Source organism: Ursus americanus, chromosome 11, assembly GCF_024610735.1.
Source record: "Ursus americanus isolate L20-20 chromosome 11, mUrsAme1.1.p, whole genome shotgun sequence".
NCBI lineage: Eukaryota > Metazoa > Chordata > Mammalia > Carnivora > Ursidae > Ursus > Ursus americanus.
The window spans coordinates 22,910,799-22,923,346 of NC_142137.1; the positions used below are offsets into that span (position 1 = coordinate 22,910,799).

At 41.7% G+C, this 12,548-nt stretch overlaps 1 protein-coding gene across 6 annotated transcripts in view; it reads left to right on the forward strand.

Moving 5' to 3' along the window:
* Nucleotides 1-12,548, forward strand: part of LOC123798524 (uncharacterized) — a 135,263-nt gene that overhangs the window by 74,287 nt on the left and 48,428 nt on the right. Inside the window, exon 3 of one of the 6 annotated variants that reach the window (XR_015726035.1) lies at nucleotides 10,534-10,839. The exons of 4 other annotated variants lie outside the window; for them this stretch is intronic. The gene's annotated coding sequence lies outside the window, so the exon portion shown is untranslated. The remainder of the gene's footprint in view (nucleotides 1-10,533; nucleotides 10,840-12,548) is intronic. One more of the 6 variants, XR_015726036.1, reaches the window with a different exon arrangement.

A 12,548-nucleotide genomic window follows, 5' to 3' on the forward strand; every position in this document is an offset into this window, starting at 1 on the left:
TCTGCTTTAGCCCAAAGGCTAGAAGGGCAAGGAATAATTGAGTAAGCACTCCATGGCTGCTCTAATAGGTCCTGAAAAAATGAATGTGAAGGGAGAGATACTAAGCTGCTCGCTGAAAAAAAAAATTAAATATGTATATTATCCCCTCAAAATACAGACCTAGGAAACAATGAGCCTTTAGTTGGATTTTCTCCCCAGTGTGGTATTTCTATGCTGTCTTTCATTGAAATGAAAACTCTCAAATAAGAAGAAACCCTGAAATATTACTTTTGAAATCAAATAAGGCTACAGCATTCTTCCATTCGCCCCAACGGTTGCTTCCAATTATTGTGACCAAATTTTCTCATCTGCGTTTTTTAGGGAAACAATATTTGTATTTCAGGAGGAAAGCTGAGAATTGAATCATTTTATGTGGCTGATAGGGACTGCAGCAGCAGTCTTAGAAGAGAAGGACAAATTCTCCCTGGATTCTGAGTCAAAAGATGCAGATTTAAATCCCAGCCACTTTGTTTTCGAATAATCCTGGTAACGATGAAAATAGTGATGAGGAAGACGCTGCTGCTGATGGCAGGGGGCAGCGTGTGGGGAGCGCTGCCTGGGGACACGGCGCTGTTCAAAAGCGTTCATGCGTCAGCTCGTTCGTTCTCCTACCAGCTCTTCGAGGCAGGTAATGTTAGAATCCCCACTTTATAGATGAGAAGAAATGAGGCACAGAGATGTTAAGTAACTCTCCTGAGGTCGCACAGCTAGGATAGCCGACAACATTCACCCAAAACTTGTCTCTTCTTTCTGGACACAAAGCCAGCTGACACGTCCCAGCCTCGTTTGCAGTAAGAGCGGCACTGGACTAAGTACCAGCTGACAGCATGAGAGATGTATGCCATTTTTAGAAGCTGGAGTGCCCCCTCCATGCATCTTTTGCCGGCTAGATGAAGAAGAGGATGAGGCACTGGGGGGTGCAGAGCCACAGGTAGAAGGAGTCTGGGTCCCCGAGTCACTCCCATCAATCAGGAAGAGCCTCCTTGGGGTATCACATAGGTAAAAACAAACTTCTACTTTGTGTGAGTGATTACACCTTGGGGGTCTACTCGTTACCGCAGGCTAGCCCGTGCTGGCTGACACCCCGGGAAGTGGGGGAAGCTGAACTTGAATCCAGGCAGGCTGGCTGCAGAGTCCACCGTGGTTACAATCACTTAACCTACTTCTTTATTTGAAAAATGGGAGTGATTGTTACAACCTGTCTCTCCGGGCTTCTAAGCTGATGCCCCGAGGTCTCCAGAAGAGGACTGTATTCTGTATAGTCTCTGAGACCATCTGGGACAGAGTGAGAAGTATGCGGTGAGGTATTTTGCTTGGTTTTTGGTTAATCGTCTACCCAGGGTCAGAACCTCGCTATAGCTAGGTCCATGATCCCTTCTCTCTCTGGGGACTGTAGCCATCAGCTGGGTTCTCCACGGTCCCCATGATGCTCCTTCTGCCATTCCCCATCTCCAGATGAGGCCAGATGCAGCCCCTCCCTTCTCTGTAATGTGTGCCATGGTCTTCCCTCTGGGGGGTTTGCTTATGAAAGTGCCAATTTTCCTAACTCCAGTCCCTCCCACGATAGCTTTTTCCTCTCTCCACCTTGTCTGCTGCTGAGATCGCAGTGTGACATAAACCAGCTTGCCTGACTTTTCACGCTCATAGTATGTGTCCTGCCTGCAAGAAAGAGTCATTATAAGGATGATTTTAGGTATATGAAAGTATGTTGCAAATGTACAGCATAAAACTAGTTATTAACATGTTTAAATTTTTAAATCTCATGTAAAAGGGAATTTTATTTTGTTCAAATAGATATTAGCTGAGGAAATGATCCAAATGCTTTTTAAATGATAGTTTTTACAATTTGATTTTGCAGGTAAAGTTAAATCCAGATACACTAGGTATTACGTAAACGTTTTAGAAAGAATCGAAGTGAGGGGCGCCTGGGCAGCTCGGTCGGTTAAGCATCCAACTTGTGATTTCCGCTCAGGTCATGATCTCAGGGTTATGGGATGGAGCCCCGTATCCGGCACCATGCTGGGCGTGGATCTTGCTTAAGATCCTGTCTCTCCCTCTGCCCCTCCTCCCCCCACTGTCTGAAAAAAAAAAAATTGAAATGAAAACTGAAGATGATGTTGGAGTATAGAAGTAATTACCAAAGATCACAATTGAAAAGTGTTAATAACTGCAAATCACACTTTCACTGGCAATTCTTAATGGCAAAGACTGCTGGTTCCTTTGTGGTTTCTTTTATGCTGAATTAAGGCACTGAAGCAAACTGTTAATTACAGAAGGCTGAGATGAAGCCTTCTTGACACAGACCTATAACTCTTATGTGCTCATCTTTGGCAGGTGCTGTCCCGGGGCATCATAGGCTCTACCCATGGGGTTGAAAGTATTTCTATATATTCATTTTAGTTCATGAGGAGAAAGCTCTCCTCTATATCCACTCATTCTGGTTGATTTTAAGAAATCAAGTTTCAGCTTCCAGGCAAAGCAGATTCAGAATAAATAAAATAGAAACACCAGGCTAGAGAGGATGCTTTTATGTGCTGGAGTCAGTGCCCAGTGCATAATATGTGGATTTGAAAATATATATTTATTAAATTTATTTATTATATAATAAGTATATATTGTCCTATCAGAACTTTAAATTATTTATTATATAATGTTATAATTTATTATGTAATAAATGTATTAAGTACATTCAATATATCAAATATATCTTTATTAAATAGATAGTAAATATATAAATACAGTTATTTATTTATTCATTTATATTTAAAGCTTTTTTATTTTGGAGCAATTCTTGGTTTATAGAAAATTGCAAATATAGAACAGGAATTCCTATATACTCTTCATTAGCTTCCCCTGATGTTAACATCTTACAAAATCTAAGATATGTTTGTCAAACTAAGAAATTAACACTGGAATATTATCAACACAACTACAGCCTTTATTCAGATTTGACTAGTTTTCCCACTACTATCCCTTCTCTGGTCCAGGCTCCTGTCCAAGATGTCCCATTGCATAGAGCTGTCTGGTCTTCTTAATCTCCTCTGGTCTGTGACAGTTTCTCAGTCTTTCTTTGTTTATCATGACCTAGATAGTTTTGAAGAGTACTGGTCAGGTATTTTATAGATTGCCCCTCAATTTTTGGTTTGTCTGTGTTTTCTCATAACTAGACTGGGGTTAGGGCTTCTGGGGACAAATACTAGAGAGGGAAAGTCCGTTCTCATCCCATTATATCAAAGAGTACACGTGATGAATTGGGCTCATCATGGGTGATGTTAACCTTGATCAGCTGGCTAGGGTAGTGTTTGCTAGATTGCTCCACTATAAAGTTACTTCTCCCCCTTGCCTCAGTCTATCTTTTGGAAGCAGCCGAGGTGGGAGTGGGGGTGGGGGGAGAGGATTAGGCTTCACCTACTGGAGGGTAGAGCATCTGCATACATTATCTTCCTTCCTCTGTAAGGAAGATTTGTCTGTTCTCCCACATTTATTTCTTCAGTCATTTATTTCTATCAGTATGGACCCATGGATATTTATGTCATACTTTGGGTTATAATCCGATGCTATGTTATTTATTTCATTGCTTAGATTGTGTCAGTTTTGTCCATTGAGAGCTCTTTCAGATTCACTCTTGAGTTCCTTCAACGTGCCCCGTCTTTTAAATTTTTATTTATTTATTTTTGAGCACTTCCTTCCTTGCTGACACTAAAAGATGCTTCCAGTTTATCTTGCATTTTCGTGGCCTAAAATCAGCCATTATTTCAAGAAACCCTGGTTCCTTTTATTGGAGAATCATACCTTATATTTAAAACTACTCCAGAAGCTTCAGCAGTGTCCTTTACAGAGAAGGCCTTGGCCCACCTGGGGCGCAGACTGGGCATTAAAGCACAGTACTATCGAATGACCCTGCAGGGGCTTCCAGGCAGGGACCGGCAGGATTTGCACTGTGCGTGAGGCATCAGGGACACCTCTTCTTGGCCTTTTAGAATTGATGTAGAGAAATACGAATCCTTTTACCCAGGCTCTCCACAGGAATTGGGACGTCAAAGTTAAATATGCCTTTGTGGTTGTTGTGTGTGATTGTTAGTCTTCCAGAATTAATCTTAATGCTGCTATCCCAATAGTTGTTTCAGTTAGAAATCTCTCTTCTCAGACATAAATTGTTGTTGGAAGTTGTATGTGGATGTTACAAACAAAAAATAGACTGGAGATGTCCTGCCGAGATTATATGTTAGAGAAAGGTTGAGTAATAGTGAATTGTCTGCTGGTAGCAGAGAGATGATATGGAAGAAAAATTGCTGACTGGTGCTAATAAGTAAATGACTTTGGTCGGAATGTTCCTTAATAAAAGTCAAGTTTACTATTTTCGTAGCAGGAGAACCTATTGATATATTATTCTTATGCTTTATTCATACCGTTGTAGGAGATTCAAATATAAAGGATTAATTCCCACTTACTCTCCCAGATATTGTGATATGAAAAGAAATACATACTTGGTCTTTGCCTCCAGTTCCTGGCACAGAACTCCTAAAGTCCTTGAATTTCCTGAATGATAGGGGTGAGCGAGCATCTTCGTTTTCATAATAAGCCCTTTCAGCCATACCTGAGTTTATGCTAAGCAAGCGATGACCCCTTGAGGGTGAGGGCTGGTCGTGGGAGGAGCGGCCAAGACAATCGAGGGCTAGAACCTTCAGCCGCACCCCCGGAACCTCTAGAAGGAGCTGGAGAGCAACTAATCGCCAACAGTCAACGATTTCATCAATCGCATTTACGTAATGAAGTCTCCATTAAAACTCTAAATGATGGGGTTCAGAGAGCTTCCAGGTCAGTGAACACATCCGTGTGCTGAGAGGTTGACACATCCCAACTTCACAGGAATAGAAGCTGCTTCTGGACCTTGCCCTGTGTGCCTCTTCATTTGGCTGTTTATCTATATATCCTTTATCATAAACCAGTAATACCAGGCATACAGGAAACTCAGTAACACTGAATAAAATGTTTCCCTAATTTCTGTGAACCACTGCAAATTATCTAATCTGAGGAGGAGATCGTATGAACCTCTGATTTGTCGCCAGGTCAGCCAGACGTCTGGAGGCCCAGGATTTGTGAGTGGCATCTGAGCGGGCGGCACTCTTGTAGGACGGAGCCCTCAGCATGGAGGGTCTGCTGCTCAGTTTTGGCAGTCAGTGTCAGAATTAAATCAGATTTTAGGACACCCAGTTAGTGTCCAGAGAGTTGAAAAATTGGTTGGTGGTAAACATCCCACACATTTGGTGTCAAATGTGTTGTGACTAGAGAAATAAGTTTTTTTTTTTACCTCCCCCCTTATTCTCCCCTTTCTTAACACACACACGCACACACACACACACACACACACACGCACACACACCTCACCCCCCATACATTAGATATTACATCTTTGCTCTGATGCTGTGGGATCCATAGCCCCTGGAAGGAATGAAGTTAGTAGGGACTGGGGACCAAACTGAGGAGCTACGGTTTCAGATAATTGTCTGAAAGAGGGAAAAAGAAGGGACTGAGATGGAATCTCTAGGAAACTATATCATCCCGAGTAGTCTGAACTGTGACACGGGATGTGAGGGAGTGGAGTGGAATAGGTCAGCCTGGGGATGGCAGGAAGCACCACTGAAGGGACACCACGGAAGAGTGCTTGAGCCACAGGACAGGAAGCAATAGTGAAATAGCAGCCACAGACGGACAGCTTCTTGCAGGGCTCCTCCATAATTCTAGGAGAGCAAGGAACCTTGAAGATGATGACAGTATATATCAGCCTCGGTGAATGATGGATGCGGGCCAGAATTGCTTTGATTAGAAAAGTAAGGACGAATTACAGCAGCTGAACTGGAAGAATGGCTATCATGACTCATAGGATTCAGCTTATGGCTGTATTCATGACTACGATTTACTACAGTGAAAGGATACGAAACACAATCAGCAAAGGGGAAACGTGCGTGGGGAACATCCGCGGAGACCAGGTGCAAGACTCCCAGGGTCCTCTCCCGGTGGAGCCGCATAGCGTGACCTTAATGCTCCCACCAACGCGTTATGACAACAGTGTGAATGTTGCCAACCAGGCAGGCTTATTAGAGACTCAGCATCCCGGGTTTTTATTGGGGACACCCTCTGCCTGGCAAATGTCCAAATCCACACTCCCAGAAGGAAAATATGTGTTTATCATAAACCACATTGTTTGTACAAATAGTTCAGACAGAGTGAGACACTCTTATCAGCTAATGGTGGGAGCGCTTCTAAAATCGAATGTCCCAGACACCAGCCAAGGGCCAAATTAGTAAGCAGGCCTTTCAAAAAATAGCATTCAGCATAATGTATTACCTTCTTTCTGCACCGCACGGGTTCAGATTCTGTACGGGCAGAACAAGTGGATAGAAGAACCTTTGCATAACTGCTCCCCCTCTTTGGGATGTATGGATACCATTGATGGTTTTGACTGGCCTTTTGTCTCAATTATCCCCTCAGAACTTTTCATTTAGGGAAGTCCCACAGAAAGGCTAATGCCGTTGAAAGAATTTTTCCTCACAGTTCCTAAGAGAAGGGGGTAGAAGGGCATGCCACGCCCCACAAGGCCGCACGGGGAAGCAGCAGATAGCGTTGGGACGTAAAAGGAGTGAGAAGAAAGCGTGACCCAAAGCCGTGTTTTGTTTCCTGCAGGAAAGGCAAGGTAGGGTGGGAGGCACAGTTTAGAATTAGCTAGCGCGCGTAATCTCAGTGAGCTCCGGGCTATCATAAGGGAGGTCTATGGTTTTCTGATACCTGGCCCTGGGTTGATTTAGGGCCGGGGAAATATTGGCTTGGTGTGTGAGTTAGATGAAGGGGGGTATTTGGGGATATGGAATCGTGATTGGTTGGTTTGTATAAAGGCATGTTTGGAGGTGAGTTACTTATTATCTCTAGGAATTAGCTAGCCCTAGGAGCAACATTCTCTCCCTAGCCAGCAAGGCCTTTAAAATGCCAAAACATCATAAAATAAAAGGACCATGATTACTATACACTTATTCCAAGTTCTTACTTGTATAATAACCATGTGGCCATTTAGAGTTAGCCCCATTTCTCTCCACAAATAGGCAGATCCACTTACAAAGATCAAGAGCATTGTTGGTACAATTAGTGACAATCAGGAATTGTCATAGACTCTTAAGGAAAATGATTTATGAGCACTCAATGAAATATTTTAGGAATATTTGAGAAGATGGCTGGAAAGAGAAGAACAGAAGCATTCTAACTAGGTAGAAAAGATCTGTTTTATGAGAGTAAATAAGTCCTATGTGAATACTGGCTATTTGGGCTGAATGAACCAGAGTATGTAATGAAATAAATCCAGTTGAGTTTGGGCAAAGGGAAGGAGGGTATGTCACTGGTTATTCTTAGATGTGTGAATTGAGATGCAACTGGGAATTACCTTTTGTGTTGGAGGATGAAGGGTTCAAAATGATGTGGGAGTATCTGGGAGTGAGAGAATAAGAATGATTAAAGAAGGGGCGCCTGGGTGGCACAGCGGTTAAGTTTCTGCCTTCGGCTCAGGACGTGATCCCGGCGTTCTGGGATCGAGCCCCACATCAGGCTCCTCTGCTATGAGCCTGCTTCTTCCTCTCCCACTCCCCCTGCTTGTGTTCCCTCTCTCGCTGGCTGTCTCTATCTCTGTCAAATAAATAAATAAAATCTTTATAAAAAAAAAAGAATGATTAAAGAAGCCTAGGATAATGTGTAGGTGGGAAGGTCAGTAATGAGGCGTGTAGAGTAACAAGCCAGGAAGAAATAGGGGCTGAATGTTAAGAATAAAGGAAGGGAAGACAAATCCTCTACCCTGGGCAATGTGAAGTATGTGTGGCAAAAAGACAGAAATAACCCAAATGTCCATCAACAGATGAATGGATAGACTAAAAATGTGATATATACATACATTGGAATGCTGGTCAGCCATAAAAAGGAGTGAAATTCTGATAAATTCATGGATAAACCTTGAAGACATTATGCTAAGTGAAATAAGTCAGACACAAAATGACAAATACTATATGATACACTTATATGAAGTACCTAGAATAGGCAAATTTACAGAGACAGAAAGTGGAATAGTGATTACCTTGGGGCTGATGGGGAGGAGGGAATAGGGAGTTATTTTTAATGGGTACAGAATTTCTGTTTGGGATGACTGAAAACTTCTGGACAGAGATAGTGGTGATAGTTACACAACATGTGAATATACTTGATGACACTAAATTATACACTTAAAACGATAAATTTTAGGTTTTGTATATTTTACCACAATAAAAACAAAAGGAAGAAAAGATGCCCACGAATTGGACAACCTAGAAGAAATAGCTAAATTCCTAGAAACATTCGATCTTCCAAAACTGAATCAGAAAGAAATAGAAAGTCTGAACAGACCAATTACTAGTCTAATAAAATAAACTACCAAAAAATAAAAATCCAGCACCAGATGGATTCACAGGTGAATTCTACCAAACATTTAAAGGCGAATTAATAACTATTCTCCTCAAACTATTCCAAAAAATAGCAGAGGAAAGAAAGTTTCCAAAGTTGTTCTGTAAGGCCAGCATTACCCTGATACTAAAACCAAACAAAAACCCTACAAAAAAAGAGAACTACAGGCCACCAGGCTGTAAACAGTGAGTCTAGGCACTGGCTTTCTGTTCGGTGCTGCCATAAACCATGAACCGTGACACGACTGGGTGACCGCTCTCCACGCAGGGGTCCACAAATGGCATAAGTGTGACAAGACCCGCCCCCCCCACTTCCAGCATGGGTCTGTGCTGCTGGAGTCCATAAAGTTTGTAGACTCAAAACGGGGTCACATGCCTGGTCTATAAAAATGCTTGGTCACAGGCTGGGTGAACACAGAGTTGGGAGGAAAACTGGGGAGACAAGAGTGATTAACTGCTTTTCTGTGAGGGCTCACTGAAGAGCAGAAGGTGAGAACTTTCACCTCTGGGGCTAGAGAGTGGGGTGCCACCGTATTCACCCCACCCATCGGTGCTGAATACCTTCAGGGAGCAAAACACCACCATATAGTGCAATCTGGAGCCACTTACACTGAGCCCGGACCCCTGGCAAGGAGGATGCAATACCGTCCAGGCAAAGACATCTGAGAATCAGTGCAACAGGCCCCTCCCCCGGAAGGCCAGCGGAACTGGCTTGCACCAAATCTATGGATCAGAGAGGCTGCAAAGCTTCAACTCTTGGGGAAAACAATATATGGCATTTGTTGTTTTTTTATTCTTTGGTCTTTCAGTATTGTTTTTTCAGTTATTTTCTTTTTTCAACTCTTCTCTATTTTTTAATTTTTACTTTTATAGATGCATCATATATATATATTATTTTTGTTGCTTTTCCTTCTATTTTATTTTTGTATATAAATGTTTTTCTTTCTTTCTTATTTTGGGATCTAGTTTCTTTTAACAAGCAAACCAAAACATACCCAGGAGCTAGTTTTTTGTTTTGCTTTGTTTTGTTTCTTGTTTTATTTTGGTTTTGTTCTTTTCTGTTTTGTTTTTTTTTTTCTGTTGTCATTGTTGTTGTTATTGTTTTTTCTCTTTCTTTCTTCTATTCTTTTCTGGACAAAGTGGTAAGAAGGAGAAATTCACCCCAAAAGAAAGAACAGGAGGTAGTACTCACTGCCAGAGATTTAATCAATACACATATAAATAAGATGTCTGAACTAGAATTTAAAACAACAATTATAAAGATAATAACAGGGCTTGAAAGAAGCATAGAATCCCTTACTGTAGAAATAAAAGAACTAAAATCTAGTCAGGCCGAAATAAAAAATGCTATTACCAAGATGCAGTCCCAAGTGGAAGCTATAAAAATGAGAATGAACGAGGCAGAAGAGCGAGCCAGTGATATAGAAGACAACATGATGGAAAATAAGGAGACTGAATAGTGCTTTGGTGTTGACTGTTTCGTCACCCCTAGTTAAGTACTATGCGAATGCATACTTTGGGTCTAAAGAAGATGGGAGGGAGTACTGATAGAATAATATAACCTCACCATTGCTTCTGAAATATAAAACAAATGCCTTGTGACAATGAATCAGGAGATTGGGGTGTGTGTGTATGTGTATACGGGTGTGTGTGTGTGTGTGTGTGTGTGTGTGTGTATAACATAGACTATTCACTTAATGGTAGTAATAAGACCATTGGGTATAAATCTAAGAACAATAAATCAAAGGACAGGCTGCTTTTGTGGAGAGTTCTAGATTAGGCATCCAGATCTGTGAGTGCTAGTTTTCTGTCTTACCTGCTTGACCTTGGACAAGTCACTTTGCCCTGTGAGTCTGTTTCGTAAACTGTCCTTTATTTCAACCCTAAATAAGTAAGTTATTACTTTATTTCTATTTTTTAGTAGTTATCCTTAAATTTTAAAGTTCATACCTGTTAATTTGTCCAAAATTAATCAGATTCTCTACTTTTGGGGCTGGTAATGTTGATACCCAACCCAAAGGCTAATCTTCAGACTTTCCCACTAAGATGTCAGAAATACCAGATGCTCCCTTTGCCAGATCTATCTACCATCAAGAACACAAGCATATGACAGGATCCTCACCCATGGCACTGAGAGGAAGCCTGCTGGGTAGGAAAGGGCTCCTGCCTGGAAACAAGAGCCATATGAGGAGCGATGCTGCTATTCCTCCTCTATGCCACTTTCCTTGCACAAGATACTGTTATGTCTGGAGCAGCCATCTTGCAGTCACGAAGGGACAAGTTGGAGAACCCAGTCAATACCCTGAGGACTACAAATGGAAATTCGGTAAGAGCCTGGATCCTTGGAGTCATTCCTGAGCTACTGAAAAAAACCTTAGACTGTCTACCTTGGAATTTATTATAACGATCCCATTATTAGCTACTTTTGGTTGGATATGTTGCTTTTTCCAGCCAAAAATATTCTACATGATACAATCCACTTCCTGAAAAATATAAGAACCTTATAAAATAGAAGTTCAAAAGTGACTTCAACACCCCTCGTTATATCTACTAATCTCCTCTGTGTACCTACACCCTGTTTCCCTTCTGTTGCCGTGGACAACTGTCCACGCTCCCGTATAAAGGCTACCCCTCCATTTGTGCACAAATGCCATCAGTTTCTGCTTACTCAAAGACATCAGTCTCTTTCCTCACTGTCAGTTTTTTCTTCTGATTATTCTGATCATCATACAAATAGAGGGTAATATCTCCATTCAAAACAGAGCAGAACAAACTGACAAAAATCTGCTTGATTCCATTTCCCATTATAGTCACTACTCCCATTTCCTTACTTACTGTTGTACCAAAGTTCTTTGAAATATCCGTCTATACCTCACATTCTCCACTTACTTTCTCCTCTCCTGAGTCCACTCCATTCAGGCTTTTCTCTTGGTCACTCTTCAGAGATGCTTATCAGAGTCACCAATGACTTCCGGGTTACCAAATCCAACAGCTAACTCTCAGTTCACATTTTTTAACCCACCAGGAGCATTTGACACGTCGTTACTTTCTCTTTGAAACATATTATTCACGTGACGAGTTTACCCATCTCTTTGGTCTTCCTACATACTAGGGCTCCTCCTCAATCTCCTTTGAGAGTTCCTTTCCACTTCCTGACCACTAAATGTTGGAATGCCTCAGGGCTCAGTATTCAGAGCTCTTCTGGTCTCCATCTGCATTACCCAGGTGACTTTATTTAATTATATTCCATTACTACAGTGGTGAATCCAAAATATCTTGGCTCAGAATGACAGCTCAGTATATCCAACCATCTAGTAGACATCTAGGTTTGGTTGTCGAAAGGGTATTTCAAATTCAACATTGTTTAAAACTATTCTCTTTATTTTCCTCTTCTAACTGCTTTTCTCATTCCTTGTCCTCAGTAAATGGTTTGGCCAAAACCTTAGAGTCATCCTTGATCCTTTTTTTTCTTTTTAAAGTTTATTTTTCATTTTTTAAAAAGATTTTATTTATTTATTTGAGAGAGAAAGAGAGAGCGCATAAGCAAGGGGAGGGGCAGAGAGAGGGAGAAGCAGACTCCCTGCTGAGCAGGGATGTGGGACTCGATCCCAGGACTCCAGGTTGATGACCTGAGCCAAAGGCAAATGCTTAGCCAACTGAGCCACCCAGGTGCACTGCTTTTTTTTTTGCTTTTTTTTTTTTAACGTTTTATTTATATATTTGAGAGAGAGAAAGAGAGAGTGTGTCTGTGGGCAGGGGGTGTGGCACAGGGAGAGGAAGAGAGAGAATCCCAAGCAGATTCCCCACTGAGTGTGGAGCCTGACTTGGGCCTTGACAGGGGGTTCAATTCCACAACCCCGAGATCACGCCCTGAGCTGAAATCAAGAGTCAGACACTTAATGGACTAAGCCATCCAGGTGCCCCTGCTTTTTTTTTTTTTTTTTTTTTTACTGTATATTCTATATCAGGTCAACTAGCAAACGCCTCTTGGTTCTGCTTCTACTGCTACCATCCTTGTCCAAACCATTATCAACT